This window comes from Anas platyrhynchos, chromosome 1 (assembly GCF_047663525.1).
Source record: "Anas platyrhynchos isolate ZD024472 breed Pekin duck chromosome 1, IASCAAS_PekinDuck_T2T, whole genome shotgun sequence".
Classification (NCBI taxonomy): domain Eukaryota; kingdom Metazoa; phylum Chordata; class Aves; order Anseriformes; family Anatidae; genus Anas; species Anas platyrhynchos.
In genome coordinates this window covers 97,327,176-97,346,863 of record NC_092587.1, presented here as the reverse complement: position 1 = coordinate 97,346,863, position 19,688 = coordinate 97,327,176, and the positions used below count along the sequence as shown (strand labels likewise).

At 52.9% G+C, this 19,688-nt stretch overlaps 1 protein-coding gene and 1 long non-coding RNA gene across 9 annotated transcripts in view; one reads left to right on the top strand and one right to left on the bottom strand.

The window, feature by feature from the left end:
* The window catches only part of BCL9 (BCL9 transcription coactivator), an 82,417-nt gene that overhangs the window by 23,915 nt on the left and 38,814 nt on the right, over positions 1 to 19,688 (bottom strand). The window contains exon 1 of one of the 8 annotated variants that reach the window (XM_038184621.2): positions 5,528 to 5,552. The exons of 2 other annotated variants lie outside the window; for them this stretch is intronic. The gene's annotated coding sequence lies outside the window, so the exon portion shown is untranslated. Of the gene's footprint in view, positions 1 to 4,362; positions 4,944 to 5,090; positions 5,281 to 5,361; positions 5,473 to 5,527; positions 5,553 to 19,688 lie in introns of those variants that run through there. 5 more of the 8 variants (XM_038184593.2, XM_038184603.2, XM_038184631.2 and 2 more) reach the window with 5 other exon arrangements.
* LOC119717951 (uncharacterized) lies at positions 5,686 to 7,906 on the top strand. Its single transcript, XR_005268378.2, has 2 exons — positions 5,686 to 6,242; positions 6,341 to 7,906. It is a non-coding gene; the product is annotated as an uncharacterized lncRNA (long non-coding RNA).

Below are 19,688 nucleotides of genomic sequence, written 5' to 3'. Positions count from 1 at the left end.
TGCGGTTAAACCACTGCATACGTCACGCGCTCTTTTTGCCACAGATTGCACCACTGAGGAGCACTTAAAACCAGCATTGTTTTCAAGGCTACAGCACCCAATTTCAGTGAACTCTCAGAGGACACCGCTCCAGCACCTCTCAGCCCTGCTTTGTTGGAAGAAATTATGTCACATGTAAAGCATACTTGCCATTCTCCTGCTTCAAAAGCATTTCATTGATTCTGCCAAGCCTTTAGAAACAAGCAAACAAACAAACAGCCCACCATACTGTGCCACTTTTCATCTCCCTTCCCCGTTCCACCAGCTCCTCCTCAGAGGGCAAACAAGGAAAAGCTCACCTCTGCTTTTAAGTCTCCCTGAAAAAAGGGGGATCTTGGAGCGTGTTCAGCCACCCCAAAGAGATAACGCTCATTCTGCAGATAGAGTAAACTGCAATTTCGTAACTGCCTTTAAAATAAATTCAGCGAGTCTTGTCAAGGTAGATCAAAACCGGATCGCTGAGATCCAACCACCGAGGCGCAGGTAACAACACACAGAAGCGGGAGCAAAACCCACAAACGGACTCAGGCAGCAGCAGCTCGCTTTGCACCACAGCCAAGGCTCAGGATTTCAGACTGGGTTTCAGGACGGGTCACTAGGATCGAGGCAGAAGCCCAGGCAGTTTAAGGGGACATCTCAAACTCCAGTCCCAGTCAAGTTCATGCAAGACCCTTGCAGAAGACGCAGGCAAAACAAGCTACGCCCTCCCTCTCCTTCCCCAACGCAGAAGCACATCTGGTAGAGCACAATAAAATCAAGGTTTAGACCTCGGGCTTAATACTCCTTCCAAAATTTCTACTATCGCTGATTAGGATAATTGGATATTCTTCATATCCCTGCAGACATCTGATCCTTTTTAACTCTTGTTGAATCCTAGCTCCTGATGATTCTCACAGCATGAGTTTCACTGCTTAATTGCAACCACGCTAAATATTCTGCCATCAGTTTACACTGCATGTTCTGCATCACCAGACAGTCCTGAAGAAGCAGAAACTTTTCCACAGCTCAACAAGCACGCTCCTCTTTTTGCAGTCGCTATAAAGCTGCTTAAAGAGGGCTCCTCTTTTCGTGCATCGCGCGCATGTTCGGGGATGAGAAACGCTGTTGGCAAAAAGGAGAAGGTAAACTGAAGGAGCTGCTCTCAGGCAAGGGAAGCTGTAACAAATAGGTGTAAAAAACATTTAGCAAGTTTAGCAGACTCTTAGAGGTACAGCTCGATGAGCACTCCCCTTGGCAGCAACGCCAGCTGAAGAGACTGCTGCTACCAATATTTACTTCCACCCCTGCACCACGCTGTCTGATGTGCCGGTACAACCGCATGCGTGGCCAAACAGCGAACGAGTTTGGCAAACCCATCCAGGCTAAATATAACCTTTTCTTTTGCCAGGCTACTTATAACCCAGCTCAGCCCCTTGATCCATTGCAGCACACAGCTGCTCGAGAGCAGCACCGGCACAAAGGGAGGGCTGCTGCAGAGCCCAAGAGGGGACGACGCGCTGAGGACCACCCGAAAACCAGCTCCACCAGAGAAAGGCTCGCGGGCATCATAGCTCCTACAGCTAAGGATACAGCCACCAAATGCAACCCTGTTTCTTCAAAAACACCAGCAACGCTCATTTTGAAGTCAACATCGGAGCAGCAGATTGGGGCTGAGCAGGCAGTAAAACATCACCTTCTGGTTTGCTGTTGTTACGGTTAACCAGGGCTTGTAAGATGGCGCGGTCTTAGAGGCAACTCTTCCAAAATTTCCTTACAGAATGGCTTTTTTGCCCAAGTTTGTCAAGATCACCTGCAAGCCCTGATCACAGGCACAGTCCCTGCCTGTTCGGTGCTTGCACAGTCCCTACCACAGCTGAGATCCAGCCCCAAGAGAATTAAAGCAGGGACATAAAAACCCGACAGAGGAGAACAGGTATGGGGAAAGCCATTTCACATGGGGTAGGCACAGCAGTGCTCAGACAACAGATCAGCAGTGAGATCTCCTTCCATTCACAAAATGCTCTCAAAACCTGAGTTAACACCTTCGTTTTGCCAGCAGGAAGACCAGAGGGACTCCAGCAGAGCTTGTAAGCAGGAAATCCTAGCCCACAGCAAATCTCGCTGGGTTAAAGGACTTGATATCTATGCAAACAGACCACAGACCTCACTGAGGCTCGGAGATTTCTGTGAAGTCCAAGGCCATGCAAACCAGATAGGAGGATTTTACGAAGGCTGCCTGCCTTGCTCTGAAGAAATGCTGGTAAACTTCTAGAAAGTGGGAGAGATCAAACCCTGCCAGGTAACACAGCTGACATTTAGGATGTGAATTAGTTTCGATACTCACTTGAGTGTCAATTGCTCCCTGAGATAAGGGGGTCAGGTTTTGTTTTTCTTTTCTTCCACTGAATTTTTAAAGCCCAACAAAACTCCTAAGATGCACGCACAGTTAGCAAGGCAACACGGTGTGTCAGGAACTCGAGAGGCGGAAAAAAAACAAACTCTAGAAAAAATCCTATAGAAATAGGGATGGAAATTCAACATATTACAGAGCAGCGAGTCTTTGAATCGCCAGGAAATGCGGATCAAAGGTTAGTCCATTCTTATCCCCCTCGAACACATAAACTGTTCACAAAAGCCGCTGCATATGAAGATTTTAGCCGTGTGGCTTATAGTCGCCTTACGTTCTATATTTGGGTGTTCAGTGACAAATGCAGTTTCTTTGGCTGTGGCCTAACCCTAACTGAAAACAATCCAAGTGCACAAACTGCAAAGATGAAAACGCAAGATGGGGAAGGAGGGAGAGAGCGAGGGAAGCGCGGGGAAGAAAGAGCCCGCGCTCTTTGTAACCATAATATACAGAAGACATCCACAAAGTTTCTGGTTGTACGCACAGACACCTATTTATTTTCTTCCACATTGAAATTCAGGTCTTGCCTAGCTTAGAAGACTGTGTTGACCGATAAACAAATTAACTGATCACAAGAGCCGAAAGCAAGACGCCTCCCCAGAAAACACAAAAAAATAAAATAAAAAAAAGCCACAAAACCCCTTTACACACACCCCTGCCCCACACGAAGATGGTTGCAACAGTATTGTCATATTCTCCCTACTTCCCTCGCTCCGCAGCGGATCACGGTTTCTCTCAAAACATCTTTATTGCGTCTATGAACTGAACAATCTGCCCTGGGAAAAAAAAAAAAATGTATCCTGGGAAGTCAGCGACAGAACTTTTACCAAACGCTGCCAAAACCAAGTCCGTCTACGTACACACAAAATACATCCCCAGAGGAATTCCCAACGTTAACCTGACCAAAGACGAGCAACTGAATGGGAGGGGGACTTAGACAAAAACTTGTTTCGTTTTTTTTTTTTTTTTAGTTGGTTTTGTTCACACTTATTTAACGTCAATGATTGATTAACATTTTGGATAAAGGAGGTCTTTGTTAGTGCTTCAGCATCTCCACCCCTTCAATTAAGGTGTTAAGAGTTCACAACAGTGCAGTGAGACCGCAGACCCCAAGACCCCCTTCTCCACAAAATCCACCCCCCCCCAAGGAAAAAACAAACAAACACCAAAAACCCCACCTTACTGGGAAAATTCCCAAATCCCAAAACTGTCATCGCTGCTAACTCCAACTTAAAAAAGAAAGCTGCCTTTCTTTTGTTGTTTGAGGAGGAGCCAGCAAGGGAGACAAGGAAAGAATACGAGCCCCTGAGCCATTTTTATGCTCCGAGTAAGAAAAAAAGGCCACATTCATTGAAAATAATCTGTTTGGAGATCGCTGTTAAAAACCAAACCCAACCCAAGCCCAGAGCCAGCACCCAACCGGTCCGAAATGGCTACAGAATCACACCAAAGCAACCCCCGTGCTTTCCAGCAGCTGGCCAATGGGCCTGCAGTGGGATATGGGAACACGCAGGGTGAAGGCACGACTGCCTGCCAGCCCTTGCTGCCCCTCAGCCCTGCTCAGCTCCACCAGTCCCACACCGTGACACCCCCACGGGCAGCAACCAGGCCTTATGGCCCTAGCGGGAAGTGGGAGAGAGGTAAACCAAAAGACAGGGCTAAAGCTCTTTAGGTATGTTAATTCTCTCCCTCTGTTCCCTGGGATTTTTTTATTTGATTTCGTGTAGTGCATTGCCTAGCTTCCCGATACTTGTTTTTGTAATGCATTGAGCAATCGCTGACTGAATATTAACCTCCAACAAAACAGGGAAAAAAATATGCTTTGCTTTTTTTTTTTTCCCCTTTTTAAAGCTCGATACATTTAAGGATGCTTCACGCACGGCTCCTGTGCTGCCTGTGTGGGCTTTTCACGGAGAAATCCAGGACGAAATACTTACGAGGAAAACAAAACCGTTCCTGGAACCCCTCAGAACTGGCAGAGCCGTCTCCCCCGCTTCCTCCAACTCTGTTTTGACAGGAGAGCGACAGTCACCCGCAGCAGGGCTGAGCGAGACGAGCCTGGCTGGGCACAGCCTCCCGTGCTCCTCTGCCCCGAGCCGCCGAGGCGAGGAGCTGCCCCAGCCCGGGGCAAGCCGCTGCTCTCCATGCCGGTGCTGATGCTCCTCTGCAGGACGAGGCTCTGGGTTGCTCCTCGGCCAGTCGGGACGCGAGGCGAGGTCTAGCACCTCTCCCCGCGCTCCCCAGCGCTGCCGCTCGTTCCCCACTTTGTTCCCTGCCCGCTGCCTCTCCTCGCTGTTCCCTACGAAGCCAGCATCACGCCCCCAGCCCAGCTCGGCGCCTCACGCCCCGGCACCCCCCGAGCGCCGCGTCCCGCGCCGGGCTTTGTCTGCCCCCGCTGCCCCCCTGCCCCCCGAGCCTCGGCCTCGCCCTGGCGTCCACACGGGGGCTCCGGGGGGGGGGGGGAGCCCGGCACCCCCCTGTCCCGGCGCGGCCCCTGGGGGCAGCCGAGGCCAGGCGCTGCCCGCGCCCCCCTCAGCTCAAACTTTGGGCGGGCGGCGGTTGAGGAGGGGACGGTTGGAGGGGAGGGGGGGGGGGGGGGGGCGACCGTTGGGCGGTCGGTTGGTTGGGGGGGTGGGGGGTCCGCGCGCCGCCTCCCCTCACTCACCGGGGGCCGCGGGCGGGCTCAGCGGCGGGCGGGCGGGGGCGTTGTGCCGGGTGCCCCCGCCGCCGCCGGCTGCTTCCCCCGCCCGCAGACGCACACAGGCTCCATTGTCCGCCGGCGCCTCCCCCCCTGCCCGCCGCGCGCGTGGTACCGCCCCCCGCACCCCCCCCGCTCCCTCTCTCCCTGCCCGTTCCCCCCCCCCCTCGCCTCGCTGCCTCCCTCCCCCCCCCGGCTCCCGGCCCGCTCCCGCCGCGCCCCGCCCCGGCAGTGGTACCGGCCCCGGCTCGCTCCGCCGGCGGGCCCGCCTCTCGCTCCCCGCGCCGGGCAGTGGGCTCGCCCGGCCCCGCGCCCCGCCCCTCCCCACACAGGGGGCGGGCGCTGCCGTACCCGACCCCCCCCTCCCCTCAGCTTCCCCCCCTCTTTCCCCCCCCGCCGCCTACGCAGTGGTAGCGGCCGGGCTCTTAAAGGGACAGGCCCGCCTCCGCCGGCGCCCCCCGCAGCCGCAGGGGAGGCGCTGGGCAAGCCACGCCCCCTCCGCCGAGGCCACGCCCCCACGGCACAGGCCACGCCTTCTGTGAGGAGGCCACGCCCCCTGCCGGCGGCGCGCGGGCCCGCCCCGTAACGGCCCCAACGGCCGGGGCGCGAGCCCCCTGACAGGGCGCGGGGCTCCCCTCAGGGCTCCCCTCAGGGCTCCCCTCAGCCGCCCGGCCCCGCTCCCCGAGGCGCCGGGAGCCGTGAGGCGTCAGCGGCTGCCGCCCTCGCCCCTTTCCCTCCCTCCCTCCTTCCCCCGGCCCCTCTCGCCCCGGCGAGGCGCAGGGAGCCCGCGCGGCCCCCGGCTCCCCCGCGCTGCGGTTGCCGCCGCTCCCCTCCCCCCGCCCCAGCCCCATCCCCCTGCGCTCGCAGCAGTTATAAATGACTGTGCAACTCGGCAGGCAGCGGGCTCAAATAACCGCGGCTTCACGGCTCTTCCTCCCTCCCTCCCTCCCCTCGGGGCTGCGGGGGGCGCGGCGAGGTGCGGTGCTGCCCCCGCAGGAGCCCGGGGGGATTGGGCACGGCCCCGAGAGCCCAGGCGCTGCCCTCCCGGGGCCTCACCATGGGAACCGCCAACACGAGGCTCCCGAGTGACCCCGGCCGCGGTGACAGGCGGTGAGGCAGGTACGTGGAGCCCCGGCCCACTGGGAGAGCATCCCCACCGCGGGGCCTTGCCCTCCCTTGGGAACTTGTGACTCGGAAGCGGGGTCCTCTTCCACCAGGGTGAAGCGAGCCTAAGGAAAGCGGCTACAGGAGCTCCACTTGTGCAGAACCCATCAGACGAGATAGGCCAGCCAGCAAAACGCATTTGCATTACACTTGCTGTAGAGAGTTCAGAGCATGGCACACCCCAGTCGCTGCTTTTATGCTCTGTAAGGGCCCGGCCCTGCAAACACCGATTTTTACATGTGTAAGTAGAGTCCCACTGAAACACAATGGAGCTACTCATGCAAATAACATTATGAGTGTAGGGCTGTGGCTCCATTTCACCACTCCATCTGCGGCAGACTTGGAGGATCCTGCTGCTCCCTCTCACAGTTACCGCCGCTCGCTTGTGCCGGATAAACTATTTATGGAGCCACAGCCACAGGTGAGCTGTTTAAATGACCCATCTTTCCTTTAAAAGCCATGCACACTAACGAGAACAACCCCTGAACACAGACCAGCTCTGATGCAGATCTCATCCCCGCAAGTGGCTGAACAGGCGCAACTGGAGGAGGTGGAAACATCTGAGGAAGAGGAACTTTTGAAGACGGGACTGAAGACAGGCAAAATGGCGACACGGAGCCCTAGCGTGCGAAGGCTGCAGGCATGACTCTTCTGAAGTTAGACCCTGCCCCTGACCACCCGCGCTCTGCAGCCGAGCCTGTTCTCTAACTGCACAGTTGTTCCACGTGACAGAAGTTTCACCTCCAGTGAAACAGCAGATCGCACCTTTTCAGTCACTGGTGCTTAAAAACATTCTCTCAAGAAAGTCTGCCACCATTACGAAGGATCTGCCGACAGTTATTGCTTCCAGGATCAGGAACGTACACTCACTCCTCCTTACAAATAAGGGACGCGGTTTCCATGTGCATCCGTAGCCAGCACGCCGCTGCTTCTGCAGTCAGAGGATCCCTCGCTATTAGCTTTGACACGGCACATTTGGGCCAAGCGAAGTATTCCCTACATTTTTTTCAGTTTATGGGCTATTTTATCTCCAGCAACTCTGGGTTGAAATTGCATCACATATTTCCTGTCTGCTGAGGCAAGATTTCCCTCTTTCAGCGTGATCATAACCTTCCAGCAGGGAAGCTCCACCAACTCCTTCAGAGCTTTGCTCTCTATTCTGCCCTCGACTTCTGTGTTCACATACACCTGTGCAAAGTGGGTGTAAAACGCTCACACTGCTGGAAGTGAAGAACACACATCATTAGGAGGATGTGTTGCTTTGTTTGTTTGCTTTAGGTTTGGTTTTTTTTTTTTTTCCTCCTTTTGCTCTGGTGTAAATGATCAGAGGAGCCGCAGGACCACAGAAAGATCAGGCTCTGCGAAATCTTTTTCTTACGAGCTTTGAGTTTTACATGGCTGCGTGCTCTAATGAGCCTTCTCGAAAGGAAACAACCCGCTCTGCGAGGAGCCCAGGTGATGGCAGTTCTCCTACTGCCACGATCTCTCTGCATGGGCTCAGGGGAGCTGCCTTCATGAATCCCGCTGCAGGACAAAGCCTGATGCTGGACGGCATGAAAGAGACGGCAACAGACCACAGGGAAGGGCAGCTTAACATCCGCTGTTAACTTGGAAAAGCCTCTCCTTTCTGAAAGCATTTATCTATTATAAATCATTCCTAAAAGATGAGGAAATCAGGATTAGGAGGAGGGGGAGAGATTGTTGCGGCTTTGTTTCTAGTTCCGTTTCTTTTGCCATCAGACTAGAGCCTAGTCTGGCTAGCCCCGAGCCTAGCCAGTTTTGCTGAACCTCAGACTTGCAAACGCCAAAGCAGCAGCTTCGCTGGGTTGGGGCGAGCGATCCCTCTGCTCCTGCGTGGGACTGCACAAGCTCTGACAGAAGGGAAAGGCGTACATACCCATAATGATCTCCATGTATATATGCACACACACGCACACCCCAGTGCTGGCTTAAGGCCACACCTGTAGCTCCCCATCGTGGCTCATGGTGGCCTTGATGGCCACCGAGGGCACAGAGCGCTGCTAGGAGGGAGGCTGGCTGCACAGCATCGCCCTCCAGCAACAGGCACATGCAGCGTGGCAATCAGGGCGCTTGTCCTAGCTACACTGCGAAGGGAGAAACGTTTAAGCTCAGGTTTTCCTATTCACTCATCAATCTCCAAATGACCTGAGCCTTAATCAGGTTTGCGCTGGAGCGTGGAACTGGGCCTGTGGTTAAAATATGTGCCAGAAGAACCTCGGGATCTCCAGACAGACTGCTGGAGGATCTGCCCCCCTTCGAGACATTATCCCTCATCAGAACCGTAATGTGGTGCACAAATCCCACGCATTATAACAGCCCAATTGCAGGAAGCTCTCGCCCTGTTTAGAGTCATGTCCAAAGTCAATAAGCAGGTGTGAGGCAAACGCTAGGCAGCACTACGGATAAATGCTCAGTTTTATCTCCTGTGATTAAAAAAAAATAAAAAAAAAGGAAAGAGGAGATTGAATCAGAAGGGGAATCAGGTAAACAGAATCTGGGGAAACATATGCTCATGCAACACATGAAAAATACGAAATCATACAAAACAGAGGTGGCAAATTTTGGCTTACAGGAGATCCCAAAACCAATGTTTGCACAGGAACACCGGTCCTATTACACTGTTCCAGTGTTTTACAGGGAGCTGCTAACACACACCAAGTTGTTGTGGCCCAGCCAGGAGAATTTGGCTGTGGACCTGCCTGACCCTTGAGCATTTCAAGACTCTCAGCAGAAACATTACACTCCCTTTGTATGTGCACAACTGTCTTTGACTGCAATGAGAAAAGGCACGGCAGCAGCCCAGGAAATTGCCCAAATCACCTCCTGCTCCCATTCAGCCCCCTGGTGAGCCTAGTCCAAGAGAGCACACCCTTGCTCAGCCACAGCTCTGCTGCACGGGGACACACACTGCGCTTCCGTGGTGTAAACCCCACCAAACAAACCATTATCCCCAGAGGAGTATTTCTGAGAAAGCCACGAACAGCTGAAGAAAGCACCTCTCAGAAGCATCCTTCTCACGGGAGGAATGGAAGAAGGCTGAGCCTGCCCTCAGGCAGACAGAAGCCACCTGTGACCAGCAGGCACAACGCCGGCCCTTTTGGCACGAGAGGCTCCTCGTGCCTCCCCGTGCATCTGGGGCCACTCGGGGTGCCCGCCTGCTGTACCACGGGGCGGCAGCACAGATGTTTGGGGGTAACATTCGGCTCACGACTCTCCTGCAAGGCTACACGAAGATAAAAATAACTTCAGCATGATTTCCCCTCTCGATTGCACATGAAGAAGAAACCAAGCCCCCACTGTACTGCAGACTGGCCCATTAGAGCGAACGGTTAAATTCTTGCTCTGAAAAAGTAGGCGTTGTTGTCTGTTTTGTGAGGCAGAAATCAATATTCCCGCCTCCTCTCCTTCTGTTATTTCACCTTGAGATACTCACAGTCGGGTAGATGAGATCTGAATCTTACTCCCCGTTACTGCAACTTTTCTCTCCCCAGCACTTCGCGGGGTCATCGATGTTGTCGGCGTCCTAACCTACCTGTAATTTACCACTCAGCTCCCTAAACTGAACGCCACCGGGGCCTGAGGTAGTGCCTGATTTTCCTTCCAAATCACACTGTCGCGGCTATTTCTAACTGTTTATCTACACCCTCTATCTCAGTCATTTTGCTCCCTGCGTGCTCCAATAACAACCCTCTCTCTGCCGCAGCCTCTTTCTTCCCTGGGCCCCTATAATTCACCCCCTGGTGCTAGCTTCTTCCACGCCACGGGCCTCTCACACAAACCTTGTTTAACAGTGAAAATCTTCTTCTGCTCCCTGCCCCCCTCTGGGCCAACCATGGGGGCAGCTTGGTAAAGGGGGGAGCGAGGTGAGAAGGCCCTGAGCGAGCCAGCTTCAGCCCAAGCATGCCCGAAGCATCGCCAGGTGAGATAAGCGGCGCCGCGCAGGAGCAGCTGCTCCTCGAGCAGGTTTCCCTTCGGCACTTTAGATTCTGGGGCCGGGACTGGTTCCCGCAGACCAGGTAGCGATACTGCCAGGCTGCCTGGGCTGTCCCGACGAGTCCTCTTGGATGCAGCTCTGTCTACTATCGTGCCTGCCTCTGTCACCTAAGGATTAGACAACTGCAATATGCTCTACTTGGCACCATGCTTTAAACCCATTCATAAACTGAAGGCAGAGCCGAATTCAGCGCTGCGAGATAAGCCGTGTCTCTCACCCACGGTCCTTGTCACGTTTGTGCTCCATTTTTACGCCTGCTGACCGCTGCTTTCCAGAGCGATTTTAACACGTTCCTGACGACCTCTAGTGCCTTGCGTACCAGGAGCCTTCCCACCTGAGAAATCACCTCTTACATTTCTCAGAAGCAGCAGCAAAGTCACTGGCTATTCTGCCTCGAGTTTCAGGAATCACCTCCCCGGGCGTTTGACCACCCTTTTGCATCCCATCCTAGCACCCCGGAGACGCGTAAATTTGCACAGGTACCTGGGAGAGCGGAGCTGAGGGTTGTTCAGTCTCTAATTTGCCATTGTTTGCTGGTGACAGTCTGATGAAATAGCTCGAGTTATAATGAAGACAGTTTTCATTATCTGTCACTTAAAAATGTCAAGGGAGCTCCGACTGAATGGATAGGTGCTACCTGTTGTTTCAAACAGCTTGTGATGAAGGAAATACATTTCAAAAGCGCTAGTCACTGATTTACAGGTGCTGTACAAAGATTACATAAAACAGTGAGATCCCTCCAAAGAAAACAATCAGATTTCCCCCTTGCTCTTTAGACATGGGTTTATTATCAGAGCGTGGTGCTGGCTTTCCTCTGCAGCAATCACCGGAGGCTTTTCGGACCTGCAAGACCCTCGATGGCAGAGGACTGCACTGACACACACAGGTGCCTTCTTTACGAGAGGGCACTCACGAGTTTTGGCTCGGCTACATACACGCCTCATTCTCGCTCTGCATTTCTACTTGTGCACTTTTATGGTGCAAACTTTAGCAGCAGATGTCATGGCTGGACATACTTCTGTCCAAGCATTTTGCTAGTCCCTCTCTGCGGAAGGTGTTGGCCTCTCACAGCTGAACTGCAAGAACAGACTGTGTGAATGTTCCTAGTCCATCTGAGCACAAAATCTGCCAGCTTATTTTAAATTTTATCTGTTTATTCGCTGGTAAGAATGCATCTGCTTATGATACCTGCCTTGCAGATCCTGAGAGACACCTAGCACAGCGTGTTTCTTTTCCATCTATATCCTGACGTCTCTGAGCGTCCATTTAGCATGTGAGCTGGTGCTGCACGGGGACCTGCCTAGGTAACGCAGCTCTTATGGGACCCACTGTGCCTCGGCGTGCTTGCAGCACGGGCTGTACCTACACACAGCCCATACCTCCTGCCTGTCCTTTCTGTCAGGCAACAGCAAAATGAACGCCAGAAGTCCAGCAACAGGCAATGAAGGCGGTATCGTGATACTCTGGCTATGCTGTCATAACGAACCCCTTGCATTTTTGGCAATTGCTGTTCCTGAGCATCCAGCATGAGTCTCTTGTGAACATTTAAATGCTGAAGCACGGGTACCTTCAGCTTAAGAAAGAGACAACAAAGACTGCTCCTGCTGCTGCTGTGTGCAGTGAGCACAAACACAGCCTGCCCAGGTCCCATGCAAGTCAGCTGGCTTCCTTGCCCAGGTCACTATTTCCCCCCATGGCAGCCGAGCTCTCGGTGTTGTATTCAAAGCTCAAAACTAAGAGTTGCTGGTGATGAGGAAGGAGAAAAGGACAGAGCCTTTGGAAGGTGGGCTCTGCACGTCACAGATGTGGGAAGAAGTAAGAGGTGTTCTGAGACCCGATCATTTCTGCATCTTGTTTCCATCAGGACAATGCTTCCCAGCCACTCGCCTGAGCCACCCTAGCAAAGCATCTCCCAAAGAAAAGCATTTATGTTCGTGGCAACATGTCCAAAAAAAAACAACCATTCCCAGTTGCCTACTGCCATAAGCAAGCATAACTCCGATGACTGCAATAAGGCTGCTCTTTCTGGGGCCCTAAGGCTCTAGCACCACAGTAACAAAGCCAAATAGTATTGTGGTAAGACGGCCAATCCACCAGAAGATGGCTGAACCCGCATCGCAGGCTGCCTACAACAGATCTCCTTCCTGCAGAGCCCCCTGCCCTCTCCAGCCCCGCACCCCGCTCTGAGGGCCATAAGGACGAGCTGCAGCAATAAAATGCAGGCACCAGAGCCTAATGACCTTACAGCTCCAGCTGCTTGCCACTCCGGTTTCCTCACTATCCCGGCGCACGGCTTGTTCTCCCTGTCTATCTGAAACGCCCCGACATGCACCTCACTCTGAGCTCGAGGCAACTGCCGGACCCGTTTGGGGATCCATCGGCACACCCCAAAAGCAGCCCACAGCTTGGAGCACCTCCTGGATTGAGAAGGCTGCAGTGCTGCTTGGTAGCTCAGGACTGAGGAGAGGAGCACAGCAAATGGTCCTTCAGCCTCAGAAGTGGTCCCTCGAGGCTGGCAGCGAGGAGCCTCGGCTCAATAGTATAGTCTGGGGAAAGCACTGCACACAGATCCAGTGGGTAATGTTAAAAACGCATCGGCAAAGGAAATGTTTTAAAACAGAGGAGGAAAATCTACTTGAAATCAATACTGTGAAGGTCTCTAAAAGGAAACACTGTGGGGAAAAAAAAAAAAAAAAAAAGGGATGCATTTGCCACATATAAATCTTTAATGCTATCTTGTAGTTTTAAAAAAGCCTTAAAAAAAGGCAAATAAAAAAAAAAAGAAAAAGAGGGACTGTAATACACCTGATAGAGCAATCATCCTCACATGGCAAAATATGATTTTCACACCTGGTAAATGAAATGACTCGGCTGCGTCCCAAGGCCAGGGTTAGGGGCTAAGGTGAGCTGTTAATGGAAGGTTAGAGCCCACATAACACATAATGGCTCTTCAGGGAGCACCTTTCAGATGCTCTTTTCATGTATGGCAGCGCGCGGCGATCAGAAGGCACTGGCGGCACACACTGAAGTCATTGTCACTGACAGTGGGTCTCGCTGTGCAGTAGCCAGCTGATAGCTTGGGTTAAGACAGCCGGCTTACACGCCAGCGCTCGGGCTCGGGGTAAGTCTGCTCTCTTGTAAGAGCAGTCCCGGATTCTTTCATCTCCCTCCTGGCATGCCTCCTGCAGCACGCCAGGGTTAACCAGCCGCTCTCGCCTCACAGGCGAGGAGCGAAGCCATTGAACTGAGACAACAAACTTCTCGGCCACGTACAGCCAGAGCCTCCGAGCCATTAAAAGAAAAGCATGCCGTGAGAATCAAGGAAAATACTGATCACAGGCCACGTTGGTAGGTACCCGATGGCGTTCAGAGCCTGCCCTACACCAGCAGGCGGGACTGCTAGATCCGTGCTGCACAATTTGCCAGTCACTCGGGGACGAGAGAGAGCTGAAGCCGGCAGTGAGCCGGCAGCCCCAGAGGTACCAATACGTGCAACAACAAAGCCCGAGTGGAATCGGCCAGGGGAAGAGGCGAGGAGAAACGTACCAAACACTCCAGCGCCGAGCGAAACATGTGGCTTCACAATGCACTTGAAAATATCTGGCTCCATAAATTAGCCTGCGATTCCCAGCTCTTTAACCCTCGGCTCCTGCTGATTTCTGTGGATGAAGGAGATGTTCGGCACTCCCAAGATCAGAGGCCGGATCGAATGCTTTTCAAGAAGTACACAGATGCGCGTGTTCCTAGGGAAGGACGAGCTAGAGCGAAGCCTTCAAATGAGCACTAGGAGAACCTCCTGCCCACAGACAGGAAAGTGGTAACCTCCTTCACTTCCTTTGTGGCTTTAACCTAAACCACAACTCCTCCCTTTGGGTTAGGAGTCTCCTCCACTCATTCAGATGTTTGTCAGCTTGCCTCTGCCTAACGCCCAGCATCTGTCGCTGCCACATAGGAAAAAGAAGCTCTCATCTTCTTTCCTCTGTCCCACACCCCTTCTGCAGTCTCCTTCCGAAATAAGAATGGCTTCGATGCTCAGCAAAGCAAGTCTAAACCTTCAGCTCTTCAGGCACGAGCGCAAAGCTCACCAATTCCAACACCAGGGAGAGGGGGGAGAGGAGACACTGGCATGCAGGCTACACCGACATTTGGCATAGCTGGCAGCAAGGAAACTTCAAACCATTGTCCCAGACCTAAGCAGGGAGGGGAAAAATAGTTCCCCAGCCTATACCCGGAAACTACGATCAAATGAATGAAGGCAAGATTTTACTTCATCATCTTGAAACACTGTAATTCACATTTTGATACTTTTTGTAGTAATTTACTTATATAGAAGCAAATGACCACTCAGGACAGAAGGGTAGGATTTTGACCTTTCAAACATCCGGGCATTTTGACCATTTCACAACTTTTTCCCCCCTCTTTTTTTTCTCTCCCCCCGCCCCCAAGATGGGACACTACACTGGAATCAACTTTTCCCGAAAATAGCAACAGTTTTGGCAAATCAGCAATTTTCTAAGAAAAAATGTATCACTAGAGAAAAATCTTAACAAAACCTAGTCCTGTTATTTCCTCCCAGCACTGCGCAAGAATATGCCTCCACGGTGTAATTCAGCCTGAAGTTTCATAGCAACTCTGATTCAGACATATTGCACACGCAGATATTAGGCTATGCCTTTGACATCATGAGAGCAATGCAAAACAGCACATATACAACGCGGCCAAGCAATGCTGCTATGGAAACCCTGCCTTTTGAATTCTCTTATATGGGGTGTCTCGGTTCGTATCCCTAATATCGATTTCATGGCATTTGGTGTACTCAATTTCCTTGCCCAAGTCACCTCTCCCCTTCGGGAAGGGAGACATCTCCGCGGTGAAGCAGAAGGGGATGATGCCCGCGTTGTGCTCCCGGCTCGGCGAGCTCCAGCCGGCCAAGGAACCGATTTGTGCCTCAGTTTCTGCAGCCGGGAGATGGAAGTCGCTGGCAAAGAGCTGCTCGCAGGTCTGCGTTTGGCTCTGACTCTAATATGCTTCGAGCTCCTTTGTGACAGCCAGAAGATGCACGCATCGCCGTTCTTGCTTGTTACTTTCCGTAGGCGAGGAGCCACTGTCCTCTGCAGACCTGTGCCGCTGATCTCTCGCTAGTGAAGAGCCGACTCAGGAAGTACAGTCGCCCACTCAGGCAGCGAGGAGATAAGTAATAAAGCAGTGCACTTGCCAAGTTCTAAGGAGGTGGTTTCTTAAAAAGACACGGGAAGCTTTCATGCCTCGAAGCTGACTAATTTCAGAAAGTTCCCGTTTCGCTCTCTTTTTCTTCAACTTCTGCAAGAAGTGCGCAGATCTGCTCCTCTGAAGCTCTTCCCATGAGAGAGGGCCAGGCTGTCTGGACAAAAAGCGCTCCTGCTGGAGAAAAGGGGGCGCCTTGCCTCCGGCCCCCTCCCCGACAAGGTGCTCCGTCCTGGTGCCTTTCTGCTCTGGGCTGAGCACCTGAGCAGAGCGCACGGCCTCGTCGGCACAGCGCAGCAGCCGAATAAACTCACCCGTGCGAGCCAGCGATCCCAACTGCAGATTAAGTTCCTTGCATTTGTCTGATTGTGTAATTGCCAGGCTGCACATTCAAATGAGTATTTGTTTTACTGGGTGATATACAGATAGAGCGTATGCACTGGAGGCCAAATTCACCCCTGTTGTAATTTCCCCAACTCCGGCAGCAATTACTCAAAGGATTAATTTGGCCCACAGTGTTTTCTAGTATATGTGATTCATCATTTCTTCCCTATAACAAAGAATAATACGCTGCTTCAATCAGCGGTGATGTCCTGGCCTCCTTGAGGCTGCTGGACTCCCTGTTTAATCAGACATAAAACAAATCACTTGTAGAGGCAGAGGCGTATGAGCATGCTTTAATTACAATATTGTAACACCAATTAGAGATCTATCTAATCGAGGACTCAGTATTTCCTACTCGGGTATTACTCCCATGTTGGGATAATTACTGCTAATTAAGCTTGGAACTAATTAGGCCAAATGATCTCATTTATACCAACATAGATGACTTCGAGGAGTTCGCACACACACACAACATCCAAGGGTGATTTTATCATTCCTGGACTCCCCAGCACCTTGCTTTTGAGACGGACCGTCCCTCCCCAGCAGAAAGCCCTGCCGAAACACGGGTCCCAGCGCTCCGGTGACCTCAGACCCTTCCCAAGGCGGAGAAACGCTCTCTGAAGGTGTTTCAGTGTGCAGGCCCAAGTCATGTTCTGCTCTCACAGACAGTGAGTATGAACAGAGCCGTGTGCCATCATGGTCCTACACGTGGTTCGTTGAAAACCTACAGACTGCTCGCCCCGGGTCCTGGCCGCGGGCTCAGCACACCTCTACTGCGTAGGGTACGGAGGTGTGCTGCGGGGCCCAGTGCAGCACTAAACTCAGCGTAACTAAACAAGACACAACAAATGCTCTTCTTAAACATGCTCTATATGCACTGTTGCATGATTTGCATGAGTGCTGTGTACAGTTAGGAACGACATCCCAACAGCGTTCAGTAACGGCGACTCAGCCACGCCACAGCTGAGGGCGGAGGCCAGCTCTGGCTAACTTAGCTCCTCAGTGCTGCTGCTCCCGGACTCACCGTGCTCACAGCCTGCTGGCGTTCAACAGAGCTGGCTTTCCACGGCAGTCAGGAAAATAAAGGACAGCCACGAGGCTGTGTTTATGTTGCAGCTTCTCCTCCTCTCCCCGTGCCTCTAAATTTCTGCACTGGCTCAGCGCTGAGACTCACAGGTAGAAGAGACACCAAGTCAAAGCAGATGCTATCAAACTGGCATTTAGACCTGCCTTTGGCTGATGGAAACAGCAGCAGACAGGCAGCGGGGTGTTCCCTGCCTAGTGCTGACAAGGTTGTGAGTAAAACAAAACCTTTGGTTTTTGTCTGTGTAGTTCAGGGGACTGTAAGTTGGCTGGGACTTCAACTGTTGCTTCTCACCCAAAAGGCGGTTTGCACCAGCAGCGTGATTTTCTCCTAAGTATTTGCTGATTTCACTACTAGACTGACTCAAAGAGGAATACCGCTTACTGAAACACCACCTACCAAAACACCAGTCCCACCTCTTGAAGTGATTCAAGGCACAGAACAACCCTGCCTGTAGTAAACCCTGCTTTCTCTTTACTTTTGGCTTTCCCTTCCCAGCTCCCTTTATAACTCCTAAAGCTTCCTCCTGAACACTTCATCCTTTCAGGCTTTCTCCCGTTTCTGGCTGGGACCAGGAATGCACCATTGTTGTCAGGTCTTCTTCCAGCCTGCCCCTTTGTCCTCGCAGATCATTGTTCCCCGGTGAGTCACAGACTCCCCCTCCTTCCCCTCCAAAGGCCTCCTGAGCAATCTTCTCTTTTCCAAAGTCTGTCAGAAGGGAGCCCAGCAGGATTCCTTACCCGGCCCCACCTGGTGACAGCACCTCCCGCAGCTGATCCTCCAGCTGTCCCAGGCGTTCCCGCAGAAGTGCTACTTCTCTGTGCAGCACCATTAGCAGAAGATTAATAAGTAACACCCGGGACTAACAGAACCCCCAGTGACAACGTGCTGCTACTTCTGCCATTTTCTTTAGTGAGCAAGGCGACTCCTAAATCTGATCTCCCCCTCCAGTTGTTACCCAATCCCCAGCTCAGCTTCCAAACTCTCTCCTCCCTCCCCTGCCAAGCCTGTCATTCCTTGCTTCCCAGCTGCCCCGGCCCTCGCTGCTCCCTCCTCAGGCCCAAACAGGCCGGCAGGCACACCGCAAGCACCCATACGCATATCAGAGTGCATGCTGCAAAGGCGAGCGCTTCCACGTGCTGAACCACGCTTGTTTGGGTGCCTGCTGGAACCCTTGCAGGAAGGGGTGGGTTAGAGGCCTTCTAGTGGAAGCACAAGCATTGACCCCAAAGCCTGAGCACAGCAGTGCTCAGCAGAAGCACAAGTTGGGCCAGGGGGACCGCCCTGAATGACATCTTAAGGCGAGGAACTTGAGAGCTTGAGATCAGAAGTGCATCCCAACCGGGCACGAGGCTCGAATAAATACGACGTTTTACACTGACAGAGCGCCAGAAACCTCCTAACACCCTCCCCAGACTCCACACACAGGACTCTTCTCAGCCACCGGCGGCTTGGATGGCAGAAACCAAGCAAGCAAGCTCCCCACGTACCGGAGGAAGGAAGGGAAGGAACACCCCACGGGGAACGTTGTAAGGCATTGTTTTCAGAGAAAATCCGTATTCTCATTTAGCGTCTTACTACGTGCAGAGGTCCTGCTGGTGGCCAGCCCCACGTGGCTCTATATGGCTCACCCTGTGCCTGCAAAGAGCAGGCAGAAAGTACAAGGAAACTGAGACAGGTCAGAAGAGGTAAACTCTTGTTTTCCCCGAGGGAAAACCATCCAGGGTCCAGCAGCAGGATGGCAGGAGAGAGGGGACACTGGCCCTGTCCGCTGCCATCCCAAATATCTGGTTGGTACCGGCAGCATCTCCGAAAGGAAAGCAAAGGGGCTGCTGCTTACTGAAGCACACAGCTGCTGCTTCGTGTCCTCAGCCCTCGCAGGAGCCCTGGCTCAGGCTCTCGCAGCACCGGGCAGGAACACATCCCTGAGCCCGAGGTTTCAAAACAAGACGTATGTATTTGTTATTGTTCTCAGGTATCTGAGTGTGGTAAAGGCCAGAACACTTATCTTCTTGGTTCCTGCTCCCACTCTTGTGATTCAAACCCAATTGAATGATTTTTTTCCCGTTTCTCAGACAGAACAACTCCCGTGGGAACGAAGCCTGATATGGGGCATTTTCCAACAAGGAGCAGCGGGCAGCGAGGATCCACCACAATGGGACAAGGGGAGGCCTGGGGGCGTTCCTGGGTTCTCCTCCCCAGTCCTACAGGACACAAGGGAACAGGCACCAGGACGGGTGTGGAGGCCACAGCTTTCTCCCCAAAGTTTAACCAAAGCTGATGGCAAGGACTGGGGTGGGCAGGTCACCCACGTGGCACTCCCGGGTCTGCATTTGGGGCGACGAGACTCAAGGACACGGCTGCACGTTCCCTGCCCTGAACAGGGGCTGCTCCATCACCTCCAGGATTAATTCATGCCAGACATGGGAAGACACGCTTTTTCTCTTTGCAGCAAACGACTTCATTAACCTTTCAGGAGCTTGCCAGTAGTGAGGTAGAAGCAATGGGGAAAATCACAGTTCTGGGGGAAGGGGATTTCTGCCATGTCACTAATGGCACGTCCTGGGGAGAGGCCAAAGCCACCAGCAAGCCATGGACCCTCAACCGGTAACACTCTGCCCTCCAGCCCTGCCATCTCAGTGCTGCTTTTCCCCCAGCTCCGCACTGTGGCACAACCAGGGAGACAAGGAAGCCA